This window comes from Empidonax traillii, unplaced genomic scaffold, assembly GCF_003031625.1.
Source record: "Empidonax traillii isolate 1590-97213 ecotype Southwest subspecies unplaced genomic scaffold, ASM303162v1 scaffold109:size1658292, whole genome shotgun sequence".
Classification (NCBI taxonomy): domain Eukaryota; kingdom Metazoa; phylum Chordata; class Aves; order Passeriformes; family Tyrannidae; genus Empidonax; species Empidonax traillii.
The window spans coordinates 963,794-976,786 of NW_020955302.1; positions in this window are offsets into that span (position 1 = coordinate 963,794).

Genomic DNA, 12,993 nt, shown 5'->3' on the forward strand with positions numbered 1-12,993 from the left:
CAGGCAGCTCATCACCACATCGCCTCTGAGAAAAATCAGCAACTCCTGCAGCAGGAGTAAAACATTTACTGTCCCAGAGCTTATTCCCAAATTGGAGCTGCCACCTAGACAGGCAGCTGGGAGGAAGCAGTGGGTCTTTGTGATGGATGCAAGCAGGATCAAGAAGAATGGAAGAAAAACTGGTCCAGTGCTTTTGTCTTAGGGAAATAAAAGTCTGCATTTTGGGCAAACGGCCAAGCTGGGGTTGAATACGTGAGGAGCAGTGTTGCTCTGATCTGAACAGATCAGAGAGGTCATTCTCTCTTCTCAGGGAACAGAGCAAAAATCTTGGAAGATATTATTTTAGCAATTGGAAATGGATCCTCAAGGGCATTGGTAGAGAGTGTTCAGGCCTGGCCTAAACAGGGGACAGCTTTGGGCAGTAGCACTCGCGATGTCACCTGGTAAGGTGGTCTAGGACAGCAAAGGACATGCAGAGAGGGTTAGAGAGTAAACATAGGGCAGCAGCACCAAGATGACAACAGCAGGGCACATCAGATGAGCCCAAAGTAACATCCCAGGAACTGTGTAGATATCCCCACTGGGATTCTCTATTTTTATTCCTTCTACTGAAGAGACACTGAATCTTTCAATTTTCCTTAACCCTGAGAAAGAAGAAAACTAAAACTAAATGGCTTCTTTTGAGGCATTTACACCCACTGACTCTAGCAAACTTGTCTTAAAAAGACAAGAAAAGGAAAATTCAATAAAGTGAAAATAAAAATCCATTAAAATTCCACTGGCTTTTACACATGGATCTTTTTTGCAGTCGGTGAACAGCTAGAGCCAAAGACTATAATCCTATAGCATGCACAGCTCTATTACAAGAGGACACTGGTCCAGCCCCAGCATTGGCTTGGTAAATAACACCTGGCTTTAGGACAGAGATGCTCCCTTCTGCTGATGCTGACTTCAAAGGGCAGTGTCCTGTTAGTGCTACCTGCAGAAATGGGTCCTTGCTATTTTTTGGATGTTGACTCTAAAGCCTCCTCAAAATTCAGCTAATCTCCCCCAGCATCCATGGTGTTTACTCCGGAGCGGTGGTAACTGCCTGGGCCCCGGCAGAGGCAGTCGGGGATCCTTCAGCCCTGATCCTTTCCTAGCTCCATCCTGCCAGTGCCTGCAAACACAGAACTGATCAATAGGGGTGTTTTGGCAAAACAGGCTGACCTTAGATGATGTCAAGGAACAAGACCTGATGCCATTGCAAGCTGCTAGGTTTAGTCAGTTTGTTTCCACAGACGTTCAGCCAAGGCTGAAGCATTGTGCCCCATGCACAGCTCCACTGGGGCTCACACCAGTGGGTACCAATAAAAATGCAATCCCTTCTTCCCCTCTCTCAGGTGCCGTGTTGTCCATATTTGAGGTCTCCCTACGTGCAGATTCAGGGTTTTGGGTCACCCTGACATAGGAGGAACATCCTGATTTGAGACTGTCATGTTTTTGGACACTGGGGTGATCACCTCATTACTCCCTGCTCATCACTAGGTTTCTGTCCATCTGAGCCTGCACAGCCTTCACCAGGTTTTCTAAGGATCTTTTTTTGCCATGGGGCCTGGGTTTTGGGGACCAGTTGCCCAAACAAACTCCTAACCTGGCTGCAAATTGGACCTGGCCCTACCTTCCTTCCTTTCATCACCTTAGGATGCCTCTGGGTGTTCTTTGCCTGCCTCCTTTTCTCATTCACTGCTCCCCAGAGGACAATAAGCACTTTAGAAACTGCTTTAGGTATTCTCCACAAGGATAAAACAAGGAAACCCGGCGACAACAACCTAATCAGCAAACAGCTGAGCCAGGGATAAATTCGTATGGAAAGTCTGTGTTTGTTTATTACTAATGGGTAACAGAGATGATAACCTTTTAATCCAAAACCATAATGAAATATGCATATTTGTTAATGTGCAACTATAAAATGCAAATCTTGCAAACACAATGGAGAAGGGCAAAGAAAGTACTCAGCACCAATACTAATTTATTCCTTTGGCTTCAGACATTTATTCAAATTGAGTTGTGTATGTAATATAAAGTCAAATGAATATGTAATTGTAATGTATATGTATAAACATTTTCATCTCAAATATGCAAACTGTTTATCATAATAGGAAGTAATACATATTTTGCCAAATAAAAGGTTACCTATTAAAATACTTTTGCAGTCTTCCCACCCCAAGTTATGTGCTCTCTGTAAAAGCTCTATTTACAAAGAGACAATTTCTGATTTTCTGTTTTGAGTCACGCTACTAAAATTCAAAAGATTTAAAGTATTAACAAAGTAGAGTCAGAAAGATTTTTACACAAAGGTTTTCTTTCTCACTCTCCTCTTTTCCAAGCAACACAGAAATTGCTCTCCTAAATATCAATTTAAAACAATGGCTAAAAAGCTGAGCAATTTTCCCCTTCTATTTCCAGCCCCCAAAGAAAAAGCTTTCCCCTGTTGCTGTTAGAATAACTACATATTCATCTACATATTCATGCAGTTACAACTAAGCTTTATTGCTAGTCCTGGTCATCTCTGCTTTTGTAAATCATCTCTCTGGCAGCTTGGCAGCCTGAGATATAGAACCAGCTTCACATACTGGATGTGAGAAGATCTGTGTCAATTTGTGAATATCATGATTTGGGAAGAAACTAGGAAAATAAAGATTCGAGACAAATCCTCTCTTCCTAAACTCACCTGAAATCAAATCTCTTCCTGCAATGGAAAAGTTCAGGTAGCTTTCCTTCTTTTTTTTTTTTTTTTTGTGTCTGTGAGACCATCATGCTCATGATTTCTGGGCTATTGTGCCATGAGGAGTATTTCTGTCTGAAATGTAGCATGGTTAAATTGTCTGAAATTTGAATGTACTAACAGGAAGTCAACACAATATTTCCATTGACTTTACTGAGCAGTGAACCAATGGAGTCAGGGCAGAGCACAAAGGATTTCGTAATCACCTTCCACCCATTGGTTCCTCTGTCCCTCCTAACTCTGCTATTCACTTTCCCACTGCTGCCATAACTATATGCTCTTTTTATTCAGTCCTGCCTGGTGCACTCAGCATTTTCTTCTCTTGTCTTCTAAATAAAACACTTCCCACCGCTTTGTGTTTTCTGACTCTCCTGAGGACCAGAGCTATGTACCAACAATGATAAGAGAAGAGGAAATTCCATTGCTATTTATGGTCTCAAATTCTATGAATTCAGAAGTTTTGAACAAGCACACAAAGTACTGGTGGGTTACTAAAACTGAGTAATTTCGCATTCTCTTTTATAAGTACTCCTGGAAACAGAAGGAAAGACAATTTTGATGTAGGGCTACAACAGATTCCCATGAAATCAGTACAGGGAGTGCACAGATTTGCTCTTTCCCCACTTCACTGAGATAGACTAATGCAGCCTCACAGCAACACACCCTACAGGTCCAGTGATTCAGCCACCCCAGGCCTGAAGGTCCAACTCTCTGCCTTGAAAGGAGTCACCATTCTTCATGCTAATGCCATTGATCCCTGCAGCATTGAAAATGTCCTTGCTGAAACCTCTCCAGGCTCCAAGAAGGTTCTTACAGTAGCCCCCAGAACTGCCAAATTCATCTGCAGTCAGAGCCATCGCACATTCCCAGACTTGGAAAGCAGCTACTCATGGCTAGGCTTCGCGAACGAAGATTTGAGAAGGGCTCTACCCACGCTTGCTACTAAAGGTCTTTAGAAAAGGAAAGTGGGTCCCTTTTCTCCATAGCATTTATTTGCTCAAATCATTTATAAGGAAAGCAGCCAGAAAGCACTGTGCTTAACCTGTTTCTCCCCACTTGGACCATCCACAGAGACGATGCTGTACTGATAGTAGGAGAAGAGGTCTATTTGCTTTTGAAGAAGAGGGGTGAAAGGGCAAGGGAGAAAAGCCAGCAGGCCAAATGAGAAGCACTCCTCTAGAAGTCTTCCATCATTTAAGACTCATAAATCATGATGCAGATTAATGAGAAATTAATGCAGTGCAGAAATTACTGGGGGTGAGGAGCTGTCGGTCAGCAGCAGGAGTGACTGTGCGTGAGACAAAGCAGTGAAAATCTCCAAGAAGGGAGAGGGCTCAGCAGCCTGGACTGGTTCTTTAATGAGGAAAGACAGGGAGGTCAGCATGGGAACAAGATAGTGTGCGGCTGCATCGGGGAGACAAGGGGCACTATTTAAAAATCCTGTCAAAAGACTCTCCAGCCTGATTTGTATTAGAGTCTTATTCATATCTTCTAATGAAAAATCCTCCTGCATCAAATCATAATATATAAGCCTTAAAAGGGAGAGAGTGTATGTGTGTGTGCACAAGAGCAGGGGGGAGGAAATCAAAGGAGTAAAGGTTAATTTCACTATGTGCCTCCTCTGTTTAGGGAAAAAAAATAACACAGACAAGGAAAATAGCCCACTTTACCTCCTGTCTTTTCTCTTCGATCCTCCAGTGACATTATTTTAAGCATTTAACTTTCTGATAGCAGTTAGGCTGGTCACATTTTCTCTCCATTTAGTGGCAGGTTTTGAGCGCATCATTTAGTGCTGCAATGGAAGTGATGGAGCATGGGTATGATAGATGACTCACTTCCCTGGTGCTTGGGTTTTTGGGGCTAACAAGTATCTTACTATGTTGCTGGTTCAAGCACTCTGTGTCTCTCTGCAAAGCAGGGCATGCAAAGGTAGGGAGAGGGTAAAAACTGACCTTCCTTATTATTTCATGTCTAGGGGAGATGAGTACTGTCATCTCCTAAGACAAATTTTCTCTCCTACTCCATAAAAAGTGTTCCCACTGTGAGTCCAAGACAAGAAAGTGTGAACTGAGTCCCGATGTCCCAGCCCATCCATGTAAATTTGCAAAGGCAGTGACAGAAACTCATGGGAGTTATTTTGGAGAACGTGGCTGTTCCACTGCAGGTAGGGAGTCTTTATGCAAATACTGCAGTATTACCTTCATTTATGGCTCCTGTTGATCCCACTGCCCGCAGGATGCCTGTAACCATAGCAATGGGCTCAGATCAGAGGGTTCTCTATTGTGCATAGACTAGAGATGGCAGCTGATGGTATTAGCAGAAAGAAGGATCCAGACAGGGCCACTGTGAGTGATGAGTGGATAACGGGAGAGCACACCCATAGCCGAGGCAGATGGTAATCCATAACACAGGTGGTAAGTCAGGTAGACAGCAGTGCTCAGACACCATGGGGATGGGCATGAGAAGGGAAGAGAAAGAGAACAGAGGATAAATGAGGATGAATGTTCAGCTGACTCAAATGTGAATACATCCAGACATCACTCTATACCATATCTAATAGAACTGTATAGCCTCAGTTTAACTTCTGCTTAGTCCATGCAGGTTTTTCAGCTCTGGAACAGGGCTGGAGGAAAGATGGGATGTGGCCCCATCAGTTGAAATATTTTGGGAGCACACTGAGGAGAACACAGTCAGCTGCATTTGTAAGGGTTATGCCTGGGCTGGAGATGCTGTCTTTATGCGAGCATCTGAGGACAAAACAGACATCAAAGCATGCAAGTTTTGTTATAGGCATTTCCTAAAGCAATGTGACATCCCTTCTGATAAATAGGTGCTAACATCTCTTGTATACTCTAGCTCTTATATATTCCTATTTTGCATTCAGAGATGTGGGAACCCCACAGGCAGAATGGAGTTTCTTTGAGCTCAGGTGTCCCTTAGACACCAGGCAAGCTATGCATTAGGGTAGATATCCCCTATGACAGCTTCTTCAGCTTTTAATAGATGTAGTCTTTATTATTGCACCATTGGGTGGAACATCTTTTTTTAAAATCTACTCACATGCACACATGCACAAAGGATAAAATACAAGTGGGGGAAAAAATCACAAAAAGGACTCTATTTATCAAAAAAACAATGGCTCAGTAGTGGCGGTGAAATAGAGATATTGTTACTTAGTGATAATAAGGGAAAAAAGCCATTGTCAAAATGATAAGGCCATTTCTGTTGTCTCCCCAAGTGATAATATCTCTGCTAGCACTAGTGCCTGAGTATTGTTAGGATATTTCATGGCAAGTGTTAGACAGAATAAGTTATTCACTAAGCCCACAGCTAACTCTGAAGCCTCCAACTTCACCTCCCCCCATATCCCTGTTCACACAACAGCCTCTTCTTTAATACCTTTGCAGCAGTGGTTTCTATTCCCCATGGCTTTTCATCTGCTTCTGTTTAAATATAACACTGCTCCCAAGTCAGTTGACAAGGTACCTCTCACTGATAAGCAGTCCAACTTTGTCTTGCGATAGGTCATCAGAAAGCCAGACTATCACATCTTGAAGAATGTAGGAAATGGTGGTATAAGTGCCAGTGAAATGAGTTGGGGCAAAGAAAGAAAAAAAGTGGAAAAAAGTAATAACATTGTAACAGGAATACAGAGATCAAGCTGAAAATCTCTGGCAGACACCCTGATGTTCTTGTAGAGTCTAGAGATAAAATTACCCATCCGCTCAGAAGCAAAGGCTGTCCTCCTGTAGAGACTTGACACAAAGGCATCTTCAGTGGAATATTCATTCTCTCATTGCAGTGGGAGGAGAGCCAGCCAGCCCCACAGCAGCTCCAGCCTTATGGAAGCTCCAGCCCCAAGGCTCATCTCCCCTGGGTAACAAGAAGCTTGCTCATGTACTGGGTCACACATCAGTGTCCACACAGTTTGGGGCCAGAAGCCTGCTTTCTGCCCATATTCTGGGAGCCAGCATGCTACCAAGGGCTGAAGCAACAGGACAAGGAAAATACAATATCTCAGGCAAGAGACACACAGTTCCTTTTCTCATATGCCATTCCTAAAATCTGGGATGGCATAGTGTCCTGGAGACTTCCTTCCAATTCTGACCAAAGGTCTGGTTTCCAGAATTATCCTGGTCACTGAAGATGCAGGGTATTATGTCTAATTTTTAAGCCAGTCAACAAGAAAAAGTTCGTATCTTGGAGGAGAAAATTACTCAAATTGTCATCTTTTTGTGCTCAATATTTAGTAATTAATAGTTTCTAAAAAAAGCAACAGTTTAAACACACAGCTATCTTCCTCACTTTTCTCTCCCTTACTTGAAGGTATGGAAACTGAGTTCCTGGCACACTTTTATGACTCTTACTTTTAAAAGCCTTTGTTGAAGGTGGACCTTTGCCCCGTCCTCTGCAAAAACATGAGCAGCCCCAGGCAAGTAAAATACAGGGTTGCCAGCGTGGAGCCAGCTCTGGGGTTGGGACATGCCAGTTCATCACACAGTGGCTCCAGAGTGAGGACTGTGACTGCCTGCCTGGGCAGAGCCATGATAAATGTTTACAGATTATTTTCTTAAATGTTTTCACCCTCTTCTTTGGAGGCAGTTAGAGTGATGCTGCCAAAAATAAATGAATAAACAAAAAGATCAGCATCCCACAAGCTCCCCATGGAAGGTGACATGAGAAGCTTCAGCAGCAAAGGCTGTTGAGGAAACAGGTTGGGGAGGGTTTGGGGTTTTTTTCTTTTTTTAAAAATAAATATTTGAGGCACACCATGGGAGTTGAGCAGCAGGATGGTATGTCAAACATAGAGAATCCCCAGATTATCCTCTCTGAAAGTATTAGCTGGCTGCAGAAAACAGCCATCTTGAACCTGTGGAATTAGGAAGGGTGCAAAAACATGGAAAAGTAATAAATAAGGTGTGAAACAGCATCAGGAATAAAACAATCCCTAGCAAGCCATCTGAATAAACAGGATGAGAAAAATCAGCATTGCTGATGCTGTCTGTCTGTCTCCCTTCCCTGGTTATTCTCTCTCCTCCTTTCCTGCACCCCTACCTGCTTTTGAAATGAAGCTGGCAGAGTGCTGTGCAGTTAATCAGGATGGTGGGTAGCTGCTCTCTTCAAACAATTTCTAAAATGCCTCACTGAAGTAATTCATCTCCTCTTTGCCTACAGTTTGCATCTTCCTGAGGCCTTTAAAAACCAGGGCGTAATGTGGAGCTTAACAGTTGGCAAATGCTGATTTTAAGTGAGGTTATACATTTGTAGATTGATCCTGGAATGATCAAAGATAAATAATCTCCCCAGTGCTGCTTTGTAAAAACTAATGAAACGTGGGGGAGAGAAGGAGGGAGACAGTGCAAAGCAGGGTTCTGGTTTCCAGAATTTTTTTGATCACTTCATTGCAATTACTGAAACAATTTTTCCCACCCATCCCCCTCTTCCTGGCACCCTCATTCCCCTCATCTCCAGTAAATAGATTCAGATAATTAGACCTGCTGCATATAACCTGGTAATAACAGCTCCCCCTTAGTGCAGCCCTCTCTGGTTTGGCTGTCTATGCCCACCCTGCATGCACTTTACGGGCAAGTGCACACCAGGGAATGAGTGTGGGTGGCCTCTAGGAATGGAAAAGTTTTATTTGCCCTCCCTGAAAAGCTCCCGTGCCAGCCCAGACTTCCTTTCCCGCTCCCAGTGCCATGAGCAGGAGTGAGCTTTGCTACAACTCAGGCATTGGTGGGGCCTGGAGCTCTGCTTCTCCCAGACTGGAAAGGAGAAAACTCCTGACCTAGTCTTTGTTCCCCATTTGTCATTCTCGGGAATCTCAAAGGATCTCAAAGCAGGCTGATACTGTTTTCACAGAAAACTCTGTGGTACTTACTTGGCACAATCCCCGGAAATTAAATAAAACTACAAAATTAATGATGCTATTAATGCCATACCTGGGATGAATAAAATGTCTAAAAGGAATCTTTGGTTAGCTTTTTAGCCTGCAGCCCTTCCTGACATCTTTGGTATACCTATCCTGCTCACACAGTGCTATAATGAGTATCATTTCCAGATCAGCCATAAGGGGCACTGAAGTATATCTTCTGAAAGTTCATGCTACTCTCTTAGCTTTGCTAATTCATTAAGCAGAAGGCAGAGAGAAATATGGCTTGGAGAACAACCACAAAAAAATTACAAATCCGTGAATTTAAAGTCTTTCTTCTCCCAACTTCTAACAACTTTTCAGTGTTCACAGGCTGGGAAAACACAAACAGATTCCATGTCCATACATTCCATGTTCCATACATCACAAAGCTTTAGCTCTGCCTTTCACATGAGGAAGAGAATCATAAGGAAACATGCAACCAGAGCACTTTTAATTGGCTGCAGGGTCTGTTCTCCATGAGCACTGAACGAACACCAGGACCAAATCTGGGCAACAGCATAGCACACTCATTTTCGTTGTGGACTTCTCCCAACTCCTGGAAACAAACTGCAGTACCAGCATTTGCAGAGCTCGACCCAGGTCTGAGCTTCACATGTGAGCAACTATCACATTCAAATCAACTCAATAAAATAAAGAATTCACAATGGCACCTCTCTCACGAAAGAGGAAGCAGAAGTGACCCAAAGTCTTTGATCCCATAGTCTCTGATGGATGTTTAGACTCTACAAATATGCCTGGTACTTTAGTCTCTGCTGGATTTGATATAGACTTTATCCAAACTTCAGAAATCATCCCTGAATATTGATAGGGAGGTTTTAGTGGAAGCATTCAGCTAAAAAGAAGCCAGCAGAAGTGAGGGAAAGAAGGGAAAGAAAATATTAGAAAGGGTCACGGCTGGATTTGCTGAACAAATGAGCTCTCTGGTGACTATAAGATCTCATCATACTCCTCTCAATTTTGTTGTAGGAGGCAGCATAAGACAATGAGTGACCTTCGAGTACAGTGTGGAAATATGCAGGCTGACTCTCAACAAGAAAACCCCCCTAAAAGTGTATAATCAGATTTCCCCACAGGAGATGTTTTTCTACACTGCTGTTTAATCTCTCCTACCATATAGCTCTGTGTACTTTTAAAATAGATCGATCATTCATTAAAAAAAAAAAAAAAAAGGGGGGGGAAGATATTATGGTTTGTGCCTGTAACATCAAATCAGCTGGAGGGGAGGAGGGGACTGATCAGAGGCAGACTCAGCAGGCCCACCAGTTCCTTAAGCTTTGTGGTACAGGCGATGGATGCAGTGCAGGTGTGGATATCCAGGCAGGTAGTACATGCAGATCCACCCTGCTGAACATCCCACGGGCTGAACGCAGCCAGCCCTCCCCATCTCTTCACATCCTGTTAATTTTGTGCTTACTGTAACCATAAATTGAGGCCAGAGGGACTGGAGGCTGCTCAGGAACAAGGGATTAGGCAATCCCCTTCCCAAAGCTTTTGCTACCAAAACCCACAGGACAAACGATTGAGGGAAGGTGAATATCAGCACTGGCTTGGAGGAAGAAGCTTCACCCTCAGACTGGAAAGGTGAGTTATGAGAAACTGGTCAGCCAGTTCTCGTTCATTTCTGATGGGATTTCACAGCTCAGTTTTAAAATGGTTTCAGAAATTCAAAGCAGAACAGAGAAATCATTCCCACTAAAGAAACATGCAGAAGAGCTGAGACTTGAAGCTGAATTTACCCAAATTTACTCCAGATCCTTAACCACAAGGCCAAAATCAGAGGTCATTTTCTCCAAGGTTAAGAATAACCAACCCCTTTAAGCAGTTATAACATCAGGTCCCAACACTGAGTCCATCTGTTTGAACACAAAACCTTTCACCTGTGTCCCTTAGAGTTTCACTTGCACCTTGACTTATAAACAGGGAAGAGGAGCATTTGGGCTGGATCTCTCTCAGATCTGTTTTATCAACTTGCTTCCGCTCTGCCATAAAGACAATAGGTCCCTGAACAAGTAAAAATTAAATCCCAGACTGGTTAGTGCAGGATCAGGCACAGACACAGTCTAACTTGACTCACTGTGGTTTGCATTTTTTTTTCTTGTTGTCTCCCAGCAAACAGGTCCATGGGCTTTTTGATTTATACTTTACCATCTGAAATGCATAAAAGATGTAGTGCTTTTGCTCCTCCATGAATCTTCTGCGATTTTGTTCAAAATTTTACTGAAGGTGACATGACAAATTACTGCCCAAGTCACTTTGTGCCAGAGGAGGGCATCATTAAAAAAACAGAAAACTAGGGACATAAGAAAAGAGTAAAAGGATTGGGGGGGGGGGGGGGGGGGGGGGAACAATGAGCTCTTGACCTCTTTGAATATGTCACACTACAAAGGCAGTGCTACCAGGATGAGACTGGCAGACTAATTACCCACACTGCAAATTCTTGATTCAAGGGAAAGGAACAATTCGAGAGCTTATTTGACCCATTCAGTAGGACTGCTCTATTTCTGGTTGTCAATTTTGGAGGGAGCAGAGTAGCATAAAGAGGAAGGGTGGTTCATAGCATCGCTCAGAGCCAAACCTCCATAACCTTCCCATGTCTCCATCACTGTAACTGTGCCCTGGTCCCCTCCTCTGGCAGCCCCTTCTCATTCCTTCACCTGACTGTAACCCCAAACTCCATGGGCAGGTAAGAGAACATCGGATTATGGCAGATACTTCACTGTTTGCACTGTATAAAGAAGTCTTTTGTCTTTGGTGCAGCTCAGAACATTCAGGTAGCAACAGGTAATTTGATACAAAGAGCAAAATAACCGTATAACATGTTCATTTTATTTTCCCAGTGAAAAGCACCATAGTAAGCAGTATTATTATGAGTCATGTCTCCATGCGTTACTTCTCCCACGTCTTTCAAAGGTGTTGGAAGGGGAGCTTGTTTCTGTAGTGAATAGTGTGGCTGGTGTTTGCTTCTGTATCTTGTTTCAACACTTTTCTGCAGAAGGAAAACTTGTATCCCTGTTGCAGTTCTGGGGACATTTTTCTTAGTAAACAACGATTTTCACCGCAAATGTCAAGGTATCAGCTGGGATCAAATTCTGAAATACTTGTGAAAATATCTGATTTCACACATGGCTGCTAGCTAAGTAAATATTAGCTGGGTTACGCACAGTCCTGGATAACACTGGATCTGGTATGTTTGGTCTCTCTTGGTCCTACAGGAATTTTACCCTATTTATTTTCTTTACTAGATCCACAGCCATTCTGAAGTGCCTGATGTCATGTTAATTTAGTGTTTCAATTTCTCACCTAGAACCAACTCATTTCAGGGGTGACTTTCTACTTTACCTTTCACTTCCTGAGAAAACCTGTCACAAATGGTACTTTTGCACACAGATTACGTATTACAACAATTAGAAGATCCCGAGTATTATTTCTGTTTACACTTGGCTTACAGGGAAAAGAAAATGCAAAAGAACACGTGAGTTTTAGCACAAGCAAAAATCTAGTGATCCTTTAAAATCACTGCACCGGGCTTAGCAGATGCACCCTGCCTAGACGCACCTGGAGTGCTGCTGAATTTACAATACACAGTATGTCTCGTTTTAAAAGTCTTCTATTTTAAGTTCACTGACTGCAGGACACAGCTGCTGTGCTAGCAAACATAGCAAGTGTATCGTAATGGTCATGGTGTGGTTTGCACCCAACCTGTGTCCAGGCAAAAGCCAGCTTGGCTCACAGCCAAACTTCCAAGCACCGTGGTGCTAAATTGCAGCATTTACCCAGCTGCTGCTTCTGTGGAGGCTCCCCGTGGAAAGCTGTGTAAGGTGTGTTGCATCCCAATCCCACCTGGAATTCACATGATCTAAAGATATTCCCACTAAGAGTTCCTTGGACCATTCTAGCACACTGTTAATTTTTAGAGGGTTTTAAACTGGAAGAGGATTCCTGAGGATTTTAATTGGAAGGGAATTCCTAAACTACCGAGCCCCAAACCCCTGTTACCACAGGGGTTAGACTCCTCCTGCCAGAACAGTGCAGCCCAGTAAACAGAGTGAAATGAGAAGTGTGGGACTAACGGAGGGAGATTTTATCTTTCTTTCTTTCACAGCCATAGAGAGACAGGCCCTGGAGAGGGAGCGTTGAGCCTGGTAATGAGCATGGAGAGTCTGCCTCAAAATCCTCTGTTCCTCTGCCACCTGCACATTCCAGGACCACTGGGCTGCCCTGCTCCCCAGAAGGCAAGTATTTCTGCTGGCTGAAGGAGAGAACCTTGGTGAGCAAGCACAGATATCAGATC